Below are 13,711 nucleotides of genomic sequence, written 5' to 3' on the forward strand. Positions count from 1 at the left end.
GGGTCTGTTTAGTCTGCAGAAGCGAAGAGTGAGGGGGGACTTGATAGCAGCCTTCAACTTCCTGAAGGGAGGTTCCAAAGAGGATGGAGAGAGGCTGTTCTCAGTAGTGACAGATGGCAGAACAAGGAGCAATGGTCTCAAGTTGTGGTGGGAGAGGTCCAGATTGGATATTAGGAAAAACTATTTTACTAGGAGGGTAGTGAAGCATTGGAATGGGTTACCTAGGGAAGTAGTGGAGTCTCCATCCCTAGAGGTGTTTAAGTCTCGGCTTGACAAAGCCCTGGCCGGGTTGATTTAGATGGAATTGGTCCTGCCTAGAGCGGAGGGCTGGACTTGACGACCTTCTGAGGTCTCTTCCAGTTCTATGATTCTATGATAAGGGGATGGTTGGATGAAATAACATGATCTTGGTAACTAATTGACCATTCATTATCAGTTGGAAATAGGTCAATGGAGGGATGATAGGAGTTGCTATAGGGAACTTCTGGGTGTCTGGCTGGTGAGTCTTGCCCACATGCTCAGGGTTTAGCTGATCGCCATATTTGGGGTCGGATAGGAATTTTCCTCCAGGGTAGATTGGCAGAGGCCCTGGAGGTTTTTCGCCTTCCTCTGTAGCATTGGGCACAGATCACTGCTGAAGGACTCTCTGTATGTTGGGGCCTTCAAAGTATTTGAAGGCTTCAATATCTGAGACATAGGTGAGAGGATTATTCTAAGAGGGGTGGGCGAGATTCTGTGGCCTGCACTGTGCAGGGGGTCAGACTAGATGATCATAATGGTCCCTTCTGACCTTAAAGTCTATGAGTCTATGAGGATCCTTCTGAAAATAAAACCCTTTTTCAAAAGATCCTGTAGTCCTCAAAAAATGAGGTTTACAGGATCTTTCGAGAAAGCGTTTTATTTTCAAAAGATCCCACTCTAAACTGCTGTTTTTCTATCAAAAAGCCCCATGTTGAAAAAAACCACATCCACCATTCTGCAAATGAATCACAGGAAATTTTCAAGTGATGAAATCCCAGCTTCATTTGCAAGGGAAGAAGGATCAAGGAATTTGAAGCGCAAATAGTGTTCTCGTCTATCCTTCCGATTGAAGGAAAAGGTCTGGGTAGGGATCATCAAATTGAAGAAGTAAATGCATGGTTGCGCAGGTGCTGACAGAGAGAGGGTGTGACGGCTTCTAGTTCGGGCGCGAGCGCATAACCCTCTCACGCCAGGGTTACGGCCCTGCAAGCCCGCCATCTGTAAGATACTTCGTGGTGAGACAGCTTCTAGTTTGGGCACGAGCATGTAACCCTCTCACACCGGGGTCACGGTCCTGCGAGCCCACGTACGTAACGGTTCCAGTGTGTACCGCTCGGTGAAACCAAGGAAGTGAGGGAGGGAGAATGGGCGCTAGGGGGACCTGGGCCCTCCCTCTCCACTGGGTCCCAGCCCGGGGCCCTAAGGGTTTGAATCTTTAGCCCTCACCTGGCTGACGGGGTCCCACCCCATAACGCGTCAGCCCACGGGTGCCAGTACAGCCCTGCCCCGGGCTGCTTCCTAGCCTCCCCCAAGTGGCTCCGGTGGAATCACGGCCACTCGGCCTATGGCCATCTGTCTCTGTCCGCCTCCGGTGTCCAGGCCTTGCTCCTCAGCCGGGTGGGGGAGGGCTCGTCCTCCAGGCATCCTTTCCCCCCTTCTGGCCCCAACCCCCGGTCCGACGGGGTTTGCGTCCCCGAAGTCTGCCCCGCCCCCGTCATTGATGTCCCTCCTGCGTTGCGACGTAGGAGACGGAGCTGCGTCTCGGCTTCCCCCGCCCTCAGCGTGCTCGGGCTTGTCGGCGCAGCCGGGGAATGCCGCCTGCTCCTGCCCTGTCTCCCTCGGGTTCTCCGGGGGGGTTCTGGCCGCGGCCCTCCCCCCCCCCAAGTGCGGGCCGGAGTCAGACCGTCAAAGAGGGCTTTGGTTTCTTTGATTGTGGGACTGTGTTCCGGGCACAAGGATTGCTAGGAAGAGATGGGATCCACCTAACCAACAGAGGAAAGACTATCTTTGCGGGCAGGCTTGCAAACCTAGTGAGGAGGGCTTTAAACTAGGTTGGTTGGGGGATGGTGACCAAAGCCCTGAGGTAAATGAGGAAGTCGGCTACCGGAAAGAAACACAAGGAGAAATGAGCAACAAAGGAGGATCCCTGACTCGAATGGAGACGGTAGGGTGATCAACTGGGTATCTAAGGTATTTGTACAAAAATGTGAGAAGCCTGGGAAACAAACAGGAAGAATTAGAAGCCATGGCCCAGTCCAAGAACTATGATTTGATTGGAATAATGGAGACTTGGTGGGATGACTCGCATGACTGAAGCACTGTTATGGAAGGGTATAAATTGTTTGGCTACATCTAGATTGGCATGATTTTCCGGAAATGCTTTTAACGGAAAAGTTTTCCGTTAAAAGCATTTTTTGAACAGAGCGTCTAGATCGGCATGGACGCTTTTCCGCAAAAGCACTTTTTGCGGAAAAGCGTCCATGCCAATCTAGACGTATTTTCCGCCAAAAAGCCCTGATCGTCATTTTCCACGATCGGGGCTTTTTTGCGGAAAACAAATCTGAGCTGTCTACACTGGCCCTTTTGCGCAAAAGCTTTGGGGATAAGTAGGAATAAGGGATCTTCCGGAAAAGGGCTTATTTTCTGCAAGATCCCGCCTAGACTGCGCTTTTCTCTGGCAAAACCCCGAGCTGGAAAAAAGCAGCAGCCATGTTCATGCAAATGCCGCGGGGGATATTTAAATCCCCCGCGGCACTTGCAATTCCGAAATGTCTCATTAGCATCCCTTTTACGGAAAAGGGTGCCATTGTAGACACAGCCCACGAGTAAAGTTTAGAGGTGGAAGTAACAGGGGTGATGTTGTGGTTGGTGTCTGCTATAGACCACTGGATCAGGTGGATGAGGTAGACGAGGCTTTCTTCAGACAACTGAGAGAAGCTTCCAGATCACAGGACCTGGTTCTCATGGTGAGACTTGAATCACCCTGATGTCTGTTGGGAGACCAATTCAGCAGTACTCAGACAATCCAGGAAGTTTTTGGAGAATGTTGGGGATAACTTCTTGGTACAAGTGCTGAAGGAACTGACCAGGGGCCACGTGCAATTTGACCTGCTGTTCACAAATAGTGAAGAACTAGTAGGGGAAGTAGAAGTGGGTGACAACCTGGGAAGCAATGATCATGAGATGGTAAATTTCAGAAATTTCTGACAAAAGGAAGAAAGGAGAGTAGCAAAATACACACCCTGGACTTCAGAAAAGCAGACTTTCGCTCCCTCAGAGAACTGATGGGCAGGATTCCCTGGAATGCTTACATAAAGGGGAAAGGTGTCAAGGAAAGCTGGCAGTATTTTAAAGAAGACTTATTGAAGGAATAGGAAGAAACCATTCCAATGCGCAGCAAGAAAAGCAAGTATGGTAGGCGACCAGATTAGTTTACCGGGGACATCCTTGGTGAGCTTAAACACAAAAAGGAACCTTACAAGAAGTGGAAAATTGGACAGATGACTAGAGAGGAGTATAAATATATAGAATGCAGGGGAGTTACCAGGAAGGCGAAAGCCCAATTGGAATTGCAGCTAGTAAGGGATGTGAAGGATAACAAGAAAGGTTTCTACAGGCATGTTAGCAATAAGAGGGTGATCAGAGAGGTTGTAGAGACCCTACTGGATGAGAGAGGTAACATAGTGACAGATGAGGCAGGATAGGGGAGGAGGGATAGCTCAGTAGTTTGAGCATTGGCCTGCTGAGCATAGGGTCGTGAGTTCAATCCTTATGGAGGCCATTTAGGGAGATGGGGCAAAAGTTTGTCAGGTATGGTACTTGGTACTGCTGTGAACGTAGGGGACTGGACTTGATGACCTTTTGAGGTCCCCTCCTGTTCTAGCAATCTCCATTAATTTATGATGTGGGGAAAGCTGAAGTACTCAATGGCTGTGTCTACACTGGGCCACTTATTCTGGAAAATCAGCTGCTTTTCCAGAATAAGCTGTGAGCTGTCTACACTGGCCCTTGAATTTCCAGAAAAGCAACAACACTCTCCTGTACAAAATCAGCCGCTATTCCAGAAAAACTATTCTGCTCCCACTTGGACATAAGTCCTTATTCTGGAACACTGTTCCGGAAAAAGGCCAGTGTAGACAGCCCAGTAGTCTTTTCCGGAAAAGCGCGCCTACATTGGCCACAGACGCTTTTCCGGAAAAAGGGCTTTTCTGGAAAAGCAGCCTGCCAATGTAGATGCTCCTTTTCCAGAAAAACTGAAAACGGAATAGTATTCTGTTTTAAGCAGTTCCGGAAATTCATGCCAGTGTAGACACAGCCAATGTTTTCTTTGCCTCTGTCTTCACAGACAAAGTCAGCTGCCAGACAAATGCACTAGACCAGTGGTTCTCAACATGGGCGATATGGCTCCCCAGGAGGCCACACCTTACTTCTAGGGGGCCACAATGGAAAAAACAGAACATGAGGGGGCCACCCAAACTGAACTGCCAGGTGTATGATGAATTTGTCATAATCCTCACATCTCATTCTCTGTGCTAATTTCAGCAGCATTATTTATGTGGTTTAGTAATCTTATTGTTTTTTCGGCTCAAGTATATTATACACCCATGATCACCAACCAGTCATTTGCGATTGACTGGTTGATTGCGAGGCCTTAACCAGTTGATCACGAGGAGATTGCTCCCCCTCCCCCATTTTCCCCTCACCGCTGAGAAGTCCCACTACCTACCTCCAGTGACAATGGAGGTAGTGCTGGCTTCCCGCGGGGTGGACAGTACACTGCAGGAGGAGCCATCAGCCCTGGAAGAGGAGCATGGCGCCTTCCCTGTACCGCAGGAGGGATGAGTCAGCCCCGGAGGAGGAAATAAAGACAATGCCGAAACTTTTTGTGTTTGACATAGTATTTTATTTAAAAATGAAGCCTGGCCAACAAACCCCCAACTGGGGCCAAGCCCCCATCTGGCCACAGCATCATAACACTCCTGCACTCCCCTTTCTTAAAAAGGTTGGAGACCACTGTTACATACCTTTTCCTCAAAAATGTCATAATTCTTTTTAGTAGGGGAAGGTGGGGCACAGTGAAACAAATCATATTTCGCAGCTGGTAGTGGTTTTGTCAAGTGATGCTTTCTGTGGTGAAAGAAGTAACTATAGTATATTGGCTGATGTAACCGGATCAGCACTCTGCACTGACTGAGTTCTGTTGCTAGCGAGAGAAGATTGTTTGTTTTAAGGTAAGTAAAGTAAATAATTTTACCAGTTCTTTTTTCGTTGTATAATTATTCTGGTCATTACTGATAATTTTGTAGTATCAATCACTCACTAGTACTATCGCACTAGTGCACCCTCCCTTACACGTAACAATAAAGCCGTTACTGAAAAAAATTGACATTTTTGAGAAAAAGGTGTATAATATACTTGATCCGTTTTTTCTTTTTTAATTTCAGATTACCCGTGGCTAGTGTGGTGAAGAAAAAATGTCAGCGATATTCAATTGAGTATCTTGCCCACAGTTTTATTCCATCACCACAGGACAGTAAGATGCCAATGTGCCTATTATGTATGACTACACTTTCAAATGAAAGCATGCAGCCATGTAAGCTCTGGAAACATTTGGAGACAACGCACAAGGACAAGAAGGACAAATCAGTAGATCACTTTAAAAAACTGCTTGATGATTTCCTAGCAAGGACAACAGTGAATCAAATGTTTAGTAGACAAAGGTTTGCTTGCATCCTATGAGATTTCCAAGTTAATTGCAAAAGCTGGCAAGCCACATAATATTGGTGAATCTTTGATTTTGCATGCAGTGTCTGTTGTGATTTCAACTATCATGAATCAGATAGTTCAATTCAATTACTGAGGTCATCCCTTTGAGCAACTCATCAGTATCAAGGTGCATTGATGAAATGGCAGATGATGTGGAAAAACAACTAGTTGCACAATTGCAAGTGAAGAAGTTTTCTCTGCAAATCGATGAATCCACTCTACGTGATAATGAAGCCTTTCTGATGACATATGTTAGGTTTTTGGATGATAATCAACTCAGCGAGGAAATGTTTTTTGCCCAAAAGCTTATGACAGACACCAAAGGTGAAACAATTTTTGAACAAGTTGAGACTTATTTCAAGGAAAACAGTATTCCACTTGAAAATATAATGGCTTGTGCAACTGATGGTGCTACTTCTATGGTATGTAGATACAGAGGATTCATTGCTCATTTAAAAAATGCTGTGTCTGAAGTTTTTTGCGTAGACTGTGTGGTCCACCGTCAACATTTGGTTGCAAAAAATTTGGGAGGACGTCTGCATAATGCCCTTGCAATTGTAATAAAGACTGTCAACCTTATCAAATCAAATGCACTTCAAGATCGTCTTTTCCGACAACTTTGTGAGGAAAATGAAGAAGAGTTTAAGTGCCTACTGATGCATACACAGGTCCAATGGCTATCAAAAGGTAATTGTCTTTGTCGCTTTGTTGCACTTTGGAACAGTATTGTGTCATTTCTGAGTGGTAAGCAGCTTGGAGAACAGATCGTTGCTGCCAAGTGTGACAATTTTACCTATCCGATGTATTTGAAAAGCTGAATTTGTTGAACAAGAAATTACAAGGAAAAAACTGTAAACTTATATCTTGCAAAGAGGTCATTACTGCTTTTCTTGGAAAACGTAAGCTGTTCTGGGTTAATATTGGATGTCGCGAGTTGATGCAGTTTCCGTCACTGGCCACTGTGGACATCGAACTGCAAGATGATGATCTTTCTGTGCATATTGAGCATTTGAAGAATTTGTACAGTGATATGCAAGTTCTGTTCAGTGACCTGCTAGAGATGAACATTCCAGATTGAGTGGTGGATCCATTTGGGGTAAATGTGGTTAATGCTGACATTACATTACAAGAAAGCCTCATTGAGCTACAGAGTGATATAACAGTTCAAGCTAGATTCAAACATGGCAAACATAATTTACAGCTAAGCAGTGAAATGGCTAGGAAGTTTCCACTGCTCTGGGAGAAAGCAAAGTTGTATTTTATCATGTTTCCCACTTCTTATCTTGTTGAATCTGGCTTTAGTTGAGTGGTTTACCTACTATCAAAAGCTCATAACCTCCATGATATTGTGAATAGAGGTGATCTTCATTTGTCACTAACAACGCTGCAGCCAGATACTGAAAAACTTGCAAATTTGCATCAGCCACAAGGATCACACTGAATAAAGTGCCAATTATCCAATTTTTTTTGTTAGCAGGCCTTATGCTGCTACTATATATTTTATGTCTTTAAGAATTTTCTTTGCTACTTAGAAATAATGTATGGATTATTAGAATATGTATAATATAAATAAAAAGTGCATATGGTAAATGATGTACCTTTTTTCCAATTAACAGCAGCTATGAGGGAGGCCACAGAGGTCAATGAGGCTCAGAAGGGGGCCATAAGCAAAAAAAAGTTAAGAAACACTGCGCTAGATGACGCAATAGGGGAAGGAGGTGGTCAGCCCTTGGTGGGGAAAGAACAAGTTAGGAACTATTGAGAAAAGCTAAACATACACAAATCCATGGGTCTGGATTTAATGCATCCGAGGGAGTTGGCAAATGTCATTGCAGAGACTTTGGCCATTATCTTTGAAAACTCGGGGAGATCCGGAGAGATCCCGGATGATTGGAAACAGGCAAATGCACTGCCCATCTTTAAAAAAGGGAAGAAGGACAATCCAGGGAACTACAGACCAGTCAGCCTTACCTCAATCACCAGAAAAATCATGGAGGGGATCCTCAAGGAATCCATTTTGAGTCACTTGAAAGAGGGGAAAGTGATCAGGAATAGTCAACATGGATTCACGAAGGGCACATCATGTCTGACCAATCAGATTAGGTTCTATGATGGGGTAACTAGCTCTGTGGATATGGGAAAGTCAGTGGATGTGATAAACCTTGACTTCAGCAAAGCTTTTGATACGGTCTCCCACAATATTCTTGCCAGCAAATTAAGGGAGTATGAATTGGATAACTGGACTGTAAGATGGATAGAAAGCTGGCTAGAAGGTCAGGTCCAGCGGGTAGTGATCAACAGCTTGATGTCAAGTTGGGGTCAGTTTCTAGCAGAGTATCCCAACGATCGGTTCTAAGGCCGGTTTTGTTCAACATTTTTATTAATGACCTAGATGAGAGGATGGGTTGCACCCTCAGCAAGTTTGCAGATGACACTAAGCTAGGGGGAGAGGTAGCTAAACTGGAGGACAGGGATAGAGTCCAGAGTGACCTAGACAGATTAGAGGATTGGGCCAAAAGAAATCTGATGAGATTCAATAAGGACAAGTGTAGAGTCCTGCACTTGGGACGGAAGACTCCCAAGCATTGTTATAGGGTGGGGACTGACTGGCTAAGTAGCAGTTCTGCAGAAAGGACCTGGGGATTAGAGTGGATGAGAAGCTGGATATGAGTCAACAGTGTGCCCTTGTAGCCAAGAGGGCTAATGGCATATTAGGTTGCATTAGGAAGAGTGTTGCCAGCTGGTCTAGAGAAGTGATTTTTCCAGTTTATTTGGCTCTGGTGAGGCCATACCTGAAGTATTGTGTCCAGTTCTGGACCCTCCCACTATAGAAAGTATGTGGATGTATTGGAAAGGGTCCAGCAGAGGCCAACCAAAATGATTAGGGGATGGAGCACATGACCTATGAGGAGAGACTGAGGTATTTTGGTTTGTTTAGTCTGCAGAAGAGAAGAGTGAGGGGGATTTGATAGCAGCCTTCAATTCCCTGAGTGGAGGTTCCAAAGAGGATGGAGAGAGGCTGTTCACAGTAGTGACGGATGGCAGAACAAGGAGCAATGGTCTCAAGTTACAGAAAGGGAGGTCTAGTTTGGACTTTAGGAAAAACTATTTCCCTAGGAGGGTGGTGAAGCACTGAAATGGGTTATCTAGGGAGGTGGTGGAATCTCTATCCCTGGAGGTTTTTAAGTCTCAGCTTGACAGGGCTCTGGGTGGGTTGATTTAGTTGGGATTGTTCCTGTCCTGGGCAGGGAGCTGGACTTGATGACCTCCTGAGGTCTCTTCCAGCTCTATGATTCTATGATTCTAATTTCAAAGTGTCTAATTTATATCCCTTTTTCGAGAAAAGGGATGTAGTCTAGACATACCCCTAATGCTTCACCCACAAAACTCTGAAACTGATTTATTTGGCTGTGTTTCACTAGTTGAGTAGAATTGCCTTTCTGGAGAGGGGAGAGGACAGCAAGCAGCTAAATAACAACAGAATTTTGTGAACAAATACCAAAACATGCACCAATTTAAAGAAAAACATTAAGAAGATGATATATTGTTTCTATCACTCCTTGGCATACCTATAACAAACACAAATTTTATGAAGTATGCCTGGAGTAGGCGAGGATGGCCATGGTGAAACATGACAGATAAGGAAGCACTTTGGAAAAAAGGATCTTCTGTCTGGAAGAACTAGGAAAACTACCATGCATGTGATGAAGTGGGTCTTTGCCCACGAAAGCTTATGCTCCAATAAATCTGTTAATCTATAGGGTGCCACAGGACTTCTCATTGGCCAGCTTCACTGCCCTCGGGTTCCCCAACTGCGGAGGAGCCCTGGATGCAACCCACATCCCCTTCCTGTGTTGTATGTTTGCATACAGGAGTGCCCCTGGAGTAGGATCCTCCTCCATGTATTGGAACCACCGGTCTGTGTTCTGGCCCCGTGGAGGGTGAGAGGGCGCTTGTGTTGTGTTAACCTGTGGAACTCCCTGCCGGTGGAGGCTGTGAGGTTTTGGGCTAATCATTGATGTTTGACAGGGAGCGAGATGAATCCCCACACAGTGCTTGGGAGCACATCTGGCAGACGTGATCTGGGCTCTCAGATCCCCATAGCGTGGGATGTCTCCTGGACAGAACCAGGAGAGTGATTGGGAAGTGTCCCATCCTTGCAGTAAAACTGAGGTGGCTCTAGGGCCGGCCCGAGCGCTTCTCCCCCTCCCCCTCCCATTAGCCCTCACACACATAGCCCAGGGACATGTGTGGCCAAAGTGGGGACTTCCCTCAGGGGGCCAGCCAAGGCACCGGGAGCAGGCGAGGGGCTCAGTGGGGGCCACGCTCACAGGGCTGTGATGCTGCGGTTTTCCCAGGAGCAGCTGGCTGTGCCTCACAGGCAGGCATGGGACAGTGTGCCGTTCTGCGTGCTGCACCCTTGCGGAGGTGCGGGCTCTGGCCTGAGCCCCTGAGACCTTGGCTGGTTCTAGCCGGCATCCACTCTTCCCCCCGGTCCCGCGGGATGTGTGTGAGCAGCACGGTCCCAGGTGTGCCCTGGAGCTGCCTGCCGTGGCCACATCCCGCTCGGTCACCAGGCTGCACGTGGTTGCACATGCTGCTTACTGCCTAATGCTACACAGCGTGCAACTCACGCGGCCTGAGTGACGTGTTCTCCCACTCCTGGCTCTGGGCGTCTGGCTCCCCCGCCCTTGTGAGTGCAAAGTTTAACACTCACCGGTGGATCCTTCCCCGGCCTCCGAGGATGCGCGGGAGACGATGGGGCTGCCAGAGGGGGCCTGCAGGGTGGCAGTGCTAGCCTCGTCCTCTGACCCACTGCTGGTGTCTCCTTCCCCCGCCTTGGTGGTCCTGGTGACGGGGGGGGGGTGCATGCTGCTGTCCACGGGGACATCCGGTGCTTGCGTGCTGGCTGACCCAAGATGGCCTGGAGCCGTCGGTAATGGGGGCAGGTGTCGGCTCCTGCTCCTTGGCCCTCGCTGGCCCAGACGTAGCCCAGGTGCAGTTCCTTAACTTTAGCCCAGACTTACTCCGGGGGCCGGGCTGGATGGCCCTGCTGGGAGAGCACCTGGACCATGCGGGCAAAAATGTCTGCGTTCCGACGCCGGAAGCAAGTGTTGTGTAGGGCTTCCTCCTCCTGCCACAGGTCCATGAGGCCTTCCAGCTCCCCCAACGACCAGGATGAGGCCCATCTTTTTCTGGCCCTGGGGGCCTCTTGTGCTGTGGGTGCGGGTGCCTGATCCCTCCCTGGAGCTGCCACGGTGCTCTGGGGTGGCTGTTGAGGATGACAGGGGCCACGTGGCAGATCTCTGGCCAGAGGTCCGAGAAGGGCTCCTGCCTCGTGACCTTAGCAGCCTGTTTTCGTACCTTGGTATCTTCGGTGGTCTGGACTGTCAGTGTCAGCGTCATCTGGTCAGGGTTGTCCTGGTGCGCTCCTGACAGGTCCTCTACTCCATTGGTGATTATAAACTTTCGGCTGCGTGCGTAACAATTGGTACTCCCTTTATCTAGAGTGTTAGACCCCGTGCACTTGGGTCAACACAGGAGATCTCTGTGAGACCCCAGAAACAACAGATGCAGGCAAGGTTTGAAATCAATCGAGCAGGTTTATTGTCAAATGCAAAGCTCTACCAGTTGGTAACAGAGATCAGTACAATATTACACCACTGGGCACTATGGCCCGCGTTGACAAGGTACCAACACTGGGCAGGCCTATTGCCATATATCAGATATTAACAGCAGTTAGTCAAAGTTAAGCTACTGTGCGTTCTGTAAGTTCAGGCAATGACACCTGCCGTTCAGGCGCCTAGGTGGGCTGGAGAGCACCCTCTGCGGTGTCCTTTTATAGACAGGTACAAACAACTTACATCATTTCTTTACGTACCAGGTTACCACCCTCTGTTGCCTAGTTACCACCCCTCACCTTACGGAAGGGGGGCTTACTTACTAGCCTTCATGCTGTCAATTCCGACCTGGTCCTGAACCTAGGTGCATTACTTTTTAGGGAGTCTTTGTACCAAGACATTTCTTATTAAGATGTTCCATTACTCCCCTTTGGCTCACAGTCTGTACCCAGTGCCTCCCTGTGTCCTTCCATGCTCCACCTAACTTACACAATCACACAATTATCAATAAGGCTTCTTTCTTGGCTCCTGTTACTGAACCAAAGTCTTGGTCACTAGATTGCAAGGCCTGTTGCTGTCTTCATGTTACAGGCCTCTATTTAGGTCTGCTGACTCCATGTTACTGACCCTCAACTTATTACACCTGCATCTGCTTTAAGGGGGCTCAGGTTACCAGGAAGTCCGGGAGCTGACTGCAGCTACAGAGCCTCCAAGCGGCCACTAGGGCTTTTTTCCATTTAGCCTGCTTTACTGCAAAATGTCTTAGTTGCCTGTCTATACTGGCTCTCTTGCACAAAATCATTTCTGCAAGAGGGCTTTTTCCTAAACGGGAGCGTCAAAGCATTTGTGCAAGAAGCACTGATTTCGGACAGTAGAACATCAGTGCTCTTAAGCAAAATCAAGAGGCCAGTGTGGACAGCTGGCAAGTTTTTGCGCAAAAACAGCTGCTTTTGCACAAAATCTTTCCAGTCTAGACGCATCCAAGAAGTTTCTCCTGTCACGTGAAATTGTTTTGATTTAATGGATTTTTCTCAACATCACCTTACTTTACCTCCCACTGATTTTGTGTGTATTTATTTCCCCATTATATGCTTATGTCAAATATCAAATTGTGCACAGTCCAGAGAATCAGATATTTACTCTCAAGGGCACTGGGTGTGATGTTCAGCTAATTATGAGTGAGTAATGTTAAATAAAAGGACAAAATAGATATCTAAAGTAAGCAGTTTGCTTAAGAAAACAGAAGAGAAACAGGGTCTCAGTGAATCATTGTTCCTGGTAGGCAAACAAAACCAGTTTCAAATTTTGCAGGAATCATTACAGATTAAAAATGACTAGCTAATTTCACCAGTATCAGACAACATGGAATCTGCATCACTGGAGATATTTAAGAGCAGGTTAGATAGACATCTGTCAGGGATGGTCTAGATCAGTGTTTTCCAACCTTTTTTTTATAAAGTACCCCTTTTTCAAAAAAAAAATAAGTACCCCCAGTACCTACACACATCTTTTTCTACCATTGCAACACATTTATTTAAACAACATAATCGTAGCTGGGTGGGCAATGAAATTTTTGGGTGTAAAAAGAATAAAAATAATAAAACGCTGTAAAACTTAAAACAAAAATTCACTTTTCTCCAAATTTCAGTTGTGTTGAAGTTCCCCCCAGACTTCTCTCAAGTACCCATGAGGGTACTTGTACCACTGGTTGAGAAACACTGGTCTAGATGGTACTGGGTCCTGCCGTGAGGCCAGGGGACTGGATTCAATGACCCCTAGAGGTCCCTTCCAGTTCTGGTGTTCTATGATTCTATGATTCCACTTTTAATGCAGTAGGGGAAAGGGTAAAAGACCTGATCTGTATATATATGCACCTTGAACACACCATTGCATGTCAGACAAGAGAAAATTAGAGCCATCTACTGATTAACTATTTTTTTCAGATACTTTGGAAGGGAAAAGAAAGACAGTCAGTCCTGCATGATATTGTGCAGGAAAAGGTGTGTCAGAAGTGCACTTTAAATATGTGCTTTCAATTAATTTTATCCGAATGTTTTTGATTAAGAACTTTACCACACTTGTTCCTTAAGAGGATAATTTGTTTCTCTAATTGCTTTATTACTCATATTTCCTTTTTACTTTGGTGTGTGTTTTCAGGCTTTTAAGCACTGCTCCAATGCCATAAGAATATTTCCATAGTGGCCAAGTGCAACATTGTGCAGTTAACTAAATATTATATAAATTATGTTTGGACCAAGCATTATTTATGTTTGGACTAAAGAAAAAATAGTTCATCCAGCTTT

The sequence above is a fragment of the Pelodiscus sinensis genome, chromosome 8 (genome assembly GCF_052426305.1).
Source record: "Pelodiscus sinensis isolate ZL-2025 chromosome 8, ASM5242630v1, whole genome shotgun sequence".
NCBI lineage: Eukaryota > Metazoa > Chordata > Testudines > Trionychidae > Pelodiscus > Pelodiscus sinensis.